The 10,610-nt window shown below is 56.3% G+C and overlaps 1 protein-coding gene and 1 pseudogene across 11 annotated transcripts in view; both read left to right on the top strand.

Annotated features, from left to right (window-relative positions):
• Positions 1-10,610, top strand: part of LOC106977566 (60S ribosomal protein L27a-like) — a 69,032-nt pseudogene that overhangs the window by 56,714 nt on the left and 1,708 nt on the right.
• AHDC1 (AT-hook DNA binding motif containing 1) overlaps positions 6,595-10,610 on the top strand; it is a 64,163-nt gene continuing 60,147 nt past the window's right edge. For 5 of the 11 annotated variants that reach the window (XM_027059945.2, XM_053209753.1, XM_053209759.1 and 2 more), the window contains exon 1: positions 7,107-7,399. The gene's annotated coding sequence lies outside the window, so the exon portion shown is untranslated. Of the gene's footprint in view, positions 6,630-6,790; positions 7,071-7,106; positions 7,400-10,610 lie in introns of those variants that run through there. The other 6 variants (XM_053209776.1, XM_027059939.2, XM_053209774.1 and 3 more) reach the window with 4 other exon arrangements.

Raw genomic sequence — 10,610 nt, 5'->3', positions numbered from 1 at the left:
CTGGAAATGCCCCCAGGTTGAGTGTCCTAAGAAAAGGGGACAAGGTGGCCAATGCAGATTGAGAGTTCCTCGTGCTCAGCCCTGTGCTAGGGACTGCTGAATGGGAGCAGTAAGATGGAGAGAGGCCAAGTGGCTGCTGAGAGGTGGTCACAGGGGCAGGACACTTAGCTCTGCACACTCAAACTCGGGCCATGGCTTCCTGAGAGCCAGTCTCTGGCTGACTAAACTCACAAGGGCCTGACACACAAGCTGGAGGCCCAGTGATTCTGCCTGTCCTGGAGTAAGCAGATAAGAGCCCAGCTTTGGAACTTCAGTGCCTGGTGTGAATCTTGCCTCCACCACTCACTAGCTTTGTGACTTGGGCCAAGTTATTAATCTCTCCAAGCCTCAATCTCCTCACCTGTGAAATGACAATAAAATGCCCAACTCACGTTAGTTCTCTTTGTCGCTACCATTTACAAATTATTTATTTTACACCAGGCATCCTGCTAAGTGCGTGCTGTCATCTGATCCTCACGGCACCCCATGAGGAGGAGGCTATTGATCTTCTTCATTTTACTGATAAGGAAACTGAGGCACGGTGGAGTAAATACTTTTAAGTAGTTGAGTGGGGGCTTGAACCAGATCCTCTGACCCCAAAATTAGTGTTCGTAGCCTCAACAGTCTTCTCCTAGGACCAGAATACTCTTGTCTATCCAGTGGGGCTATGCCTGGTACCTGGACACCCATTTAGTTTCAGTGAAGGCCCAGCAGGGTAGTGAACCTCCTGGAGTTTACCAGGCCCTCACTGCTCCTCAGCAGAGACCAGAGCTACCTGAGCCTGGAATCACTGTATCTGCTGGTTCCCTGTGCCTCCCTCTGCTTCAGCCGAATGAATTCTCCTTTGCACCCCCTTTTCTGTGCATCCTTCTGTTCCCTTCAGATAGAGCACAATGCAATTGATTAGGCTTCTGTTTTCTCAATTTCAATCACATCCTCGCCCTGCCTCTCTGAGATTACAGGCGGGTCACCTTGATTGCGGGTTTCCACTGTTCACAAAACTCTTCAGTCGTTTACAAAACCATCTCTCGCCTCATTCACTCCCCCACCTGGCTCCTCTCCTCCGTGATGCTGTGTGGATTTTACTGGCTTAAGACTCAGAGGGCAATTTTATTTCCAAGTTCATGGTGGGGGAGGAGGACACCTAATTGACTAATGCCGGGTGTTTCACATGCATCATCTAATTTGATCCTCACCACGAGGTCGAGTGTGTTTATTCCCATTTTACAAAAGAGGAAATGAAGACTCCGAGTGGCTACAGCACTTGCCCAAGGTCATACAGCTGGATGGTAGAGTCAGGATTTGAGCCTTTTGACTTAAAATCTCATGCATCCTACTGTGTCATTCCCTGATTTCATGGGGCAGCATGGAAACGTATAATACTAACCCACAGTCAACTTCAGGGAGGGCATGGTGCAGCTAGGAGCCTGGAGTAACCCCACATATGCTGAGGATTATGTTCATAACAGAACTAAGTCATTTATTAATTTTGCAGACATTTATTGATGTCTCCTGTAGGCTGGTCTTGTCCAGGAGGCAGAACAGTAAATAATTACAACACTTAGGGGCAAGGTCAGTCTGGAGGCCAAGGGAGACTTCTTTGAGGATGTGAACGAGAAATCTGCTTGATGAAGCAGCCAGAGGGTGAGATCATCTCCCATGGAGGGAACAGCATGTGCAAAGGTTCAGAGGTATGGTAGAGCAAGGCCAAGTCAGGCAAGTGCAAGTAATTATGTATGGGAGGATTGAGGGTGCAGATGAGGCAGGCAGACGAAGGTTGGAAGATCAGAGGCAAAAGGTAGGAGGGTCAGAAATCCAGAGGTATGGCCCCTGAGTTGTGAAGAGAAGCCAGAGCAGAAATCTGGGGGGGGTGGCCAGGACTTACTGGGGGTGAGTGTATCTTCGATCCTATTGTTCCAGGACTGAGCTGAGTGGACTCACTATCTACTCCAGTAGTTCTCTCCCACGCCCTATTTTACACACACACACACACACACACACACACACACACACACACACACACCACACAGCGCCAGGTTTGTCCTGCAGTGATGTCCATACTCCCTCTCGTGTCCACTCTGGGTACTACACCTAGAGCTCCAGGAAACTTTCCCCTGGGATGGGGAGACCAGGTCCCTTCAGGACCTTCCCACCACAGGATGGGAAATAAATCACAGTTCTTGCTGTCAGAGAGCTCACAGTTTAATGACAGATGAATGGGACATACCCAGGCTGAAAATGGCAATAAAGAATGTATGGGAGAATAGTTAGGACTCAGTTGGACAGGGAGAAGTCTGGAAGGCTTCTCAGTGGAGGTGTTGCTTCGCCAGACACTTGAAAAAGGAGCGAAAGTTTGCTTGGCAAAGAAGAAAGAGAAGGGCATTCTAGACTCGACAGAATTAAGTGAGCTCAGAGGCAGGAAATGGGACCGTGCAGGGAGTTACAATTAGGGAGGTGTGACTAGAATGTAAATTTTCAGGGGCATTAGTAGGTAAAGATGAAGATAGCCAGGTAGGCAGTGGTCATGTCTGCCAGGTGCTCAGGCTAGGATTCTAAGCCTTGGGCAATGGAACACCACAGGATTTTGAGCAGGGGAGTAACAAAGATTCGCTGTTCAGAATGAACCCTTTGGCGACCAATGCAGAGGAAGGAATGGGGGGGGGGGTGCGGCAGGGGAAGAGTCAGAAGAGGGATATCTCTTCGGACGCAAAAAACTACACCAGGTCACACTAATAGGAGACGACATAGCTTTGAGCAGGTCTGTGAACTGTAAGTATCAATACATGTGATGTCACTTACAGACATGTCAGTGGGATCCCAGGCTGAGCACGCACGAACAATTCCATAGTGATGTACACTCAGACGCATAACTCAGGTACACAAGCCCAAGGGAAACCAAGGACACACATTAACCTCCAGACATAGGCTGACAGTGACACACACACACACACACACACACACACACACATGCACGTGCACGCAGTGTGGCTGTCAAGGACCCTACCCTGCCCCCTTCTGTGTCCCCCCCCTCCCCCCAGCGTCCTTCATCACCTCCAGCAGGAACAAAGCTGACCTTTGCCCTCTGGCCTCTGGCCTCTCCTCCCACACCCCCTGCCCAGAGGGAGGAGCTGTTTGAAGTCTGGACTGCAGCTGGGGTTTCCTGTTGCCTGGAGGAATGTGGGAGGACTTGCAGGGGGTGGGGCTAGCCTAGGAGGAGGGATAATGGGGGCCTGGGGGCCTTAGTTCCCACTGTACCATGATAGGCGGGGCTTCCTGCTTCCATGGTCTCTTGCGCCCCGGCTCTGAGCTGTTCCCATCCTGGGGAGGGGAAGACCAAGGCCATAATGGGCCTCTTGATCCTGGATCTGTGGCTCAGAGACTTAGAACAGTCCCTCAACCTCTCTTGGACTCAGCTTCTCCTTCTGTGGACTGGGCTGAACCACCCTCTAACAAGCCACACCTCCCCTGAGGTGAGCTCCAAGTCTGAGGCTAGGCCCAGAACTTCTGTCATCAGGGAAGGCAGTGCCCATCCCTACCCAAGGCTCATTTCACACTGCCCTTCCCATGAGCCCCAACAACCAAGGGCCCGGCTCCAGACTGCTGTGACCTCTCATTTATTGTCGGTATTATTATCATGACTCAATCCCTCAGCATGCCCTTGTCAGTTTTCAAAGCGAATTCTTGTGCCCAGTAAATCTCCCTGGCTGTGCCGGGAAGACAGGGAAGGAATTACTCTTCCATTTTACACATGTGGTAACTGAGACTCAGAGAGGTTACACACAAGTAGAAGCAGAAGCAGAACCAGATCTGTCTGGTTCCTATTCCCACATGGCCTCCAAACTGTCTTGCCACACGGTTTTAGCCCTAGACTCTCCCCTCCACTTCCTAGGGCCTAGGTATACCACCTACTGCATACATTAAAACAGAAGTGGTTGTAGTGAGCTGAGCCCAGAAAGGGATGATGCAGACTCTTCCAGAACCTGGGTCCTCTTCTTCACATCTGCCTTCTTGGGGGGGGGGGGGCGGGGGGAGCTTACAGCTCCCCTGCCCAGCCAGTAGTGACCATGACACTATTTCAGAGGACTGGGTAGCCCCTTTTAGACTGCTGCTACTGGAGCAGGCATGGAGATTAGACACTAGGTGGCAGCAGCAGCCCATGGGAAAAATCAGTTTGAGTTTGTCTGAGAAGACCCCCCCCACCCCCACCCCCCCCAACACCGCACGAGATTTAGAGAAGCTCCAAGAGAAACACCAGCCTCCAAATGACTGGAAAACCTGGTAATGCTCGGTTTCCGGTGATGTTCAATACCTTAGGTGCTAATAGTACCCACCCTCTCTGGGGAGGGGACAGCCTGAAGCAGCCTGGGGTGGAAGGTGCATGCTTGGAGACACAACGGAACTTCAATTCCTCTCTTCCTTGGCCTGCCCAGCTGATCTTCCCCTCTGCACCTTGTCATTAAACCTCTCATGTCTTTCGCGAATTCCTCTTCATCTCAGTCTACCTGGGGTTTCTCATCTCCCCTAAACCATCCGGTACTACCCCACCCAACTTCCTCCCAACACTTGATTCAGACAGAGTGGGATCTTCAGCTCTGTGGCAAAGCCTAGTGAGTGAGGATGGTGAGGGCGGGGGGGGGGGGGGGCGGCAGGTGTAAAAGAAAGGGAAACCTGAGCCTCTTCCACCCTCCCAATGCTAAAGTCACTCCCATGGGGGACCAGCTAGAGCAAGATGCAAAAAAGCCTCATCTACTTGTGATAACTTTAGAATCAGGCTTTGGACCTGCAAAGAGCCCCTAACAACTTAAACCACTGCTTTCATTAATATCTGACCTTATAATGCTTCCCATTCAATGAATAAATCTTTGAACCCAAGGCTTGCCTGCAAAGAGGAGCTGCTCCCAAATGGGGACCTCTCCAGCTGGCCATGCCAGCCCCATGATGCCAGATCAATAGGTGCACTGTTTAGAGTCCTAGGTCTGTCTCATTGCCGTTGCCCTCCCCGCCCTCCCCCATCAAAGGGCCAATAGAGAGTGGCCCCCAGAACCCCCTTCTTTTGCCCTCTGGGGGTTTCAGACTGTCCTAAAGAGGTGTAGGGAAGGTGGTGACAGGGAGCTACAGTTGGTGAAATGTCACCACCTGCCTTTGTCACACGCTGGCCATCACACGGCAGGGCCAAAGGAGGAGTCAGAAACAGGTGGGCCAAGGACAAAGGCACTGCTGGAGGAACTTCAGACATGGAGCAAGACAGACAAAGCCAGCAGACACAGGGCAAAGGAATGTCAGACACACAGATGAAATGGGACTCGCAGAGTACCAGTCAGGGCTGATGTTGGTAGATACTGAGGACAGGACAGTGATCTTGCATTATTCATTTTGGTGTCCCCTGTGAGCCCTGCATATCTCAGTTAACATGTGTTGAATTAAAGTACCGAGGGAGGATACACAGATGCTGGGAATGAAGGTCAGACAGAGACCTGGGAGCCACAACTCCCTGTCATGGCCCAGAGATTAAGAAGTGGGCTTTGGGATCAGACAATTCCTGCCTGGTCTGCCTGGGCTCTACCAGTTCCAAATGAGGGGACCCGAGCCTCACTGCCCTCATCCCTAAAGTGGAAATGGTAACAGCACCATTTCACCAGGTCCTTTTGGGACTGAAGGGTCCTGCTGTGTCCAGTAAATGGCAGCAGCAGCACGGGCAGTTTTCTTTCCTGGGCTGTCCGGCTACTTCCCCTTGGTAACCAGGCCCAGGCAGGGCACATTCCCATCTGTGGGGATAGGCCAGGCAGGGGGCCCAGAGCTAGGGGCTGGATAACAGATGTGACCTGAAGAGGAGGTAGGTGAAAGTGCTGAACCCAGCCCCCTGGCCACAGCAGGAGTTCTGAACTGTTGAATGCGAATCTTGCTTCCTGAAAAAACCAAAATGCTCAGTAGAATTCAGGAAGGGGGGAGGGTGCCATTTGTTGACCATCCAGGACTTTGGTGCCCTGGCCGCCCTTGGACTTCTAGGAAAACTAGGAGGTGGAGGGGCTAAACCCAGAGCTCAGAGTTTGGGACGGGGGTCCCTGAATGAGGAGGAAGCAGTGGTGGGCTTTGAGGTTTCTGGAGCAGCCCTCCCGTCAAAAACCGTTGTGCTTTACTCAATAGGAAACCTTTTCAGAGACGAAGAACGTCCCCAGACTCAGAAAGCGAGTCCTCCCCTCTCTCTTTTCCGTCTATCATTTAATTGGGGCGCCCCAGAAAGTCGCAGGCCCTTTGGCTAATCCCTTGATTCCCTATTCGACTCATCCCATTCTCAGACCCCGCCCCTTCGCTCCCACCCGCAACCTTCGCTCGAGCCAGAGCCTCCCGCGGAGAACAAGGAACGTGGGAAACATCCCTAATCCTTGGGGAGAACCAGCACCCTTGGTAAACGAGGACGCACCCCCGCCAGAAGGGCCCGCGCGCTGTCCCCGCGGGCCCAGGGCCGCGCCGTCGGAGCAGCCGGCACGGCCCCGCCCGCCCCGCTCGCCGAGCGGCCGGGGTGGGGACTACAAGTCCCGGCGTGCCACGCGCGCGCTCCCCCCTGGGGTTCCGGATGGTGAGCGGCGAAGGTAAGGCGAGCTCGCAGAGGCAGCGGCGGCGGCGGCGGAGACGGAGAGAGGCAGGCAGGCAGGGCGAGGGCGAGAGACGGAGGGAGGGAGCGAGCGAGGCAGACCAGACAGACAGACAGGCGGGCGGGCGGGCGGGCGGGCAGAGCGAGCCACCCGCCAGGCTGCGCTCAGCCCCGCTCGCAGCGGAGAGAGCAGAAGGCAGGAGGAGGGAGGGGAGGAGGAGGAGGGAGGGAGAGAGGGAATCCAGCTACCACCACCCAAAGCCAGCGTCTGCTTTCTGTCCTCATTTCCTTTTCCCACCCAGCTCGGAAAGCAGAGAAAGGCAGAGAGAGCGAGAGATAGAGACAGTCAGAGAGACAGACAGACAGCCAGAGAGCGGGAGGGAGGAGGGCGGAGGAGGAGGAGCAGGAGGAGGACTACGCGGGGCGCGTTCCCTCCCAGGTTTGCAATGGGGGGGTGGGGGCGGGGGTGTCCAGGGCTGTGAGAGTGTGTGCGCGGCGGGGGGAGCGAGGGGGGCACAGAGAGCGAAGGAGTGATCGAGGTGGGGGGGGCGCCGCGGGAGCGGGGGGCCGTGTCCAGCGGAGTTAGCGGCGGAGAATGTGAGCCGAGACGCGAGCCATGCTGTCAGCAACGGCGGGCGGCTCAGGGCTCCTCCACGACTCCTCTCCCCAGCAGCCGGGCTCCCGCGTCGCTGCCGCCGCCGGAAGACAGACGCCCCCCAAAGCCCCTCGCCTGGCTCGGACCCACGGAGCCGGCAGCCCAGCACTCCGGTGAGTGGCGCCTCCTCCCCAGCCCTAGACCCCGCTGGGGACCGGCCGGCCGGGCTCTTTTGTGCAGCGCACCGGGGGGGGGGGGCCCGCGCCCCCTCCGCGCGCCCCGGTCCGGTCCGCGGGACCCGGTGGCTGCGGTGCCCGCGGTGCGATCGGTCTTTGTTTCCACCGGGGCCCGCGGCTCGGCTGGGCTCGGCTCGAAGCCTGGCAGGCAGCGCCGGGAAGGGGGAGGGGGAGGTGGACGAGAAGGGGGGGTGGGGAGGGGGGGTTCTCGGGTTTCCTGGCCGCCCCGCAGCTCCCCCGGCTCGGGGGCGAGGTGCGCGCCCAGCGCTGCCGCGCGCCCCCTCCTCCTTCCTCCTCCCTCGGTCTTTGGATTTAAAACTGCAATTTGCTCTCCAGCTTGCTGAGAATGTGGGGGGGGGGGGGGGAATGAAGGGGGGACCGTGGGAGCGGAGAACAAGGCTGGATTTTAGGAACGGCGCTGGGAAAGGGGGAGACTGCGGAGGGAGGAGCCCCTCCCCTCCAACCCCCAAATCCCAAGGTTCCGCTGGTGCTCTGGGAGTTGAGGGGCGGGGACCTAATGACCCGGAGGGGGTGTGGGGCGGAGGAGGGATTTGGGGGTGGCCAGGGCCGGAGGGGTTGGGCCGCATGCCCGGTTACCTGGCGAACAAAGTCGGCTCACTTTTGCATAAATAAATAAATAATCGCCTATCAATGCGTTTCCTCTGGGGCTCTGATTGAATCGGGCCCCCTCTTCCCCAGGGGGTGGGGTGCTGAGTGACAGCTGTCAGCCCCCTGGGCCCGAAGCTGGGGGTGAATTGCTGAATCCCTGTGCCTTTTGGCTGAGTGCGCCTTCTCCTGCTGGGTCCTGGTCCCCGGGCAGAGCCAGAGGGGCAGGGGGCTGGCTCTGAGTCTAGGAAATAACCTTGTTTCCTGTTCTACAGGAAAAGGGACAGCAACCCAGAGTTTGGGGGCTGGGGATGAGGACTGATGGGAGCTGGAGGGGTTCCCTAGCAGCCTGACCCCCCCAGCCTCCTGCCAGGCAAAGGGGCCAGCTGAGGGAGGAAGGATGTGGGCCTTGCTGGCCGGAGGCGGGAGCTGGGGCTGTCCCTGAGGCGGGCAGCGGGCACAGAGCGGGAGGAGGGAGAGAGAAAGAGAGAGAGAAGCGGGGGCGGGAATTCTCTACCGCAGACCCTGGGGGCCAGGGCCAGATGTGGAGGGGTGGGGAGTCCCCCCTCCCTCCTAGCTTGGGGGCCCTGGGGCTGGGCTGGGAGGGGCTGAGCCTGGTGCCCTCGGTTCTGCACCAGTGCCTGACTGGCAGGGCCAGCTGAATTTGGGCCCAGGCGTCACCCTGGGAGGCAGGGCCAGGCTGCACCAGCCTGGTCCCTGAGCACAAGGAGGGACCCTTGGGGGGCCTGTGCCTGTCTGGCTGGGCAGGCGTTTCCCGCCGGACCAGTTGGTGTCAGGCGGGACTTGGCCCCAGCTCCCTGGGCAGAGCTCAGGGTGTGAGGACAAGCTTTGCCTCCGGGTCAGGGTGGCCACATTTTGTCCGCTGCTGCTGCTGCTGCTGCTGGCGGGGCGGGGGCATGTGCCCGGGTCTGGGCAGAGTCCTGCCAGGAGTATTTGGGGTGTTTCTATTGTTGGCTTGTTCCTGTTCCTTGTGGCCCCGTGTGTGTGTGTGTGTGTGTGTGTGTGTGTGTGTGTGTGTGTGTGTGTGTAACTGTGTGAGCTGGGGCTTTTAAGTGAAAGATTACCAGTCTGTCCATCCCCCCCCCCACCCTTGGCTTGGAGGCTGGGTTGTGGTGGTGAGCTGTGGGGGGACCCCCCAGGTGGCATGTGCACGCTGCTTGCCATCTCCTTCCTTTGAGCAGATGTATATTTATTTTTATAGCAATGGAAAATCAAACTGGATAGTAAGTTGAATTCATTTTTTTTCTCCTGCTGTGTCAATAGTTGGAATAACCCCCAGAGACTGGTGAACTTCTTGCCCCAGAGCTCTTACCCTTCAGAGGTTACAGAGATCCGTGAGGGTATGAGCTTAGGGGGACCAGTGGGCCCCAGTCCAAACCAGTGACTCTTGTTTCTCTTGGTCTGGCACTGGGGCGGGTGTGGGGTGGGCAGGTGTTGCCCCCTCCCCAAACATCCCCTCTATTCCCCAGGGTGTTGTCTGGCCTCACAGTCACCTCCTTGGTCAGTGCCTAAGCTGTGCCCAAGTCCTCGGGGACATTCTCCTGGTGGGCTCCCTCCTCCTGCCTGGGCTCCAGGCCCACGTGCTGATATTTATTTTCTGTAGTAAAATCCATTTTTAATGCCGTTACTTTTGAAATAATATAGAGAGAAACAAATGTGATGTGTTTAAGTTGCCCTCTGTGAGTTTTTAATGTGATCTATGGCTGAGGTAGTGATGGAAGGAGCTGTTGGGCTTGGAGAAATTTGGTGTCATAAAGAAAAGAGCTTGCTGTTTATTACGGTTGCTGGGCTGGGGGGTCTGGAACAGGGTCGGGGGGCAGGGAGCCCCACACCCCCAGGTGCTGTGGATGGACAGTGCTGCGTCTCAGTTTGGCAGTATGTGTGGTCCATGATTATTTTGCATTGCTTCCCAGCCCTTGACTGGGACTTGGATGAGGGGGCTTGGGAGTTGGGGGGCTGTTTCCCCCATTCCACCTGCTTAGATCTTGGCAGGGAGGCTTCTGGACGCCCTGCTGAGCTAAGTGGAGGTGTACTGTTGGGAGGTTGGCCTTGGACCCTACAGGAGATTAAGGGATGGGATCTCCACCTGAGGTTGTGGCTATTCTGCAGGCTGGAGGGGCCAAGTGTCCCTGGCTGGCAACTTGTGGGAAGGGGGTGGGGGGTCGCTGCTGCTGTGGATTCACAGAGCCCTAGAGGGACATTGCTGGTTCTCAGATCAGTCTAGAGCATTGACTTTGAGCCACTCCCTCCACTTGCTTCTGTTCCCAGTTGGATAGGGGCTTTCTCCAGGCAAACCTGATCTCCCTTATTTCCCTCCAAACCCCCGATGTCCCACCCCCAGGCCAACTTTTTTGTTTGTTTGTGGAATACAGAGCTCTGCGTCTCATGCCAGTCACCCTAGACCAGGGGGTGCCATGCCATGCCTTCATACCAGATGACCAGACTCTTCTGGTCTGGTTGAGTGAGGTCAAGCAGACTCACTATTATGGGATGGAGCCCAGCTCTGTCTCTGGGTCCCCTG

Source organism: Acinonyx jubatus, chromosome C1 (assembly GCF_027475565.1).
Source record: "Acinonyx jubatus isolate Ajub_Pintada_27869175 chromosome C1, VMU_Ajub_asm_v1.0, whole genome shotgun sequence".
Classification (NCBI taxonomy): Eukaryota; Metazoa; Chordata; class Mammalia; order Carnivora; family Felidae; genus Acinonyx; species Acinonyx jubatus.
This window is presented reverse-complemented; position numbering and strand designations above follow the sequence as displayed.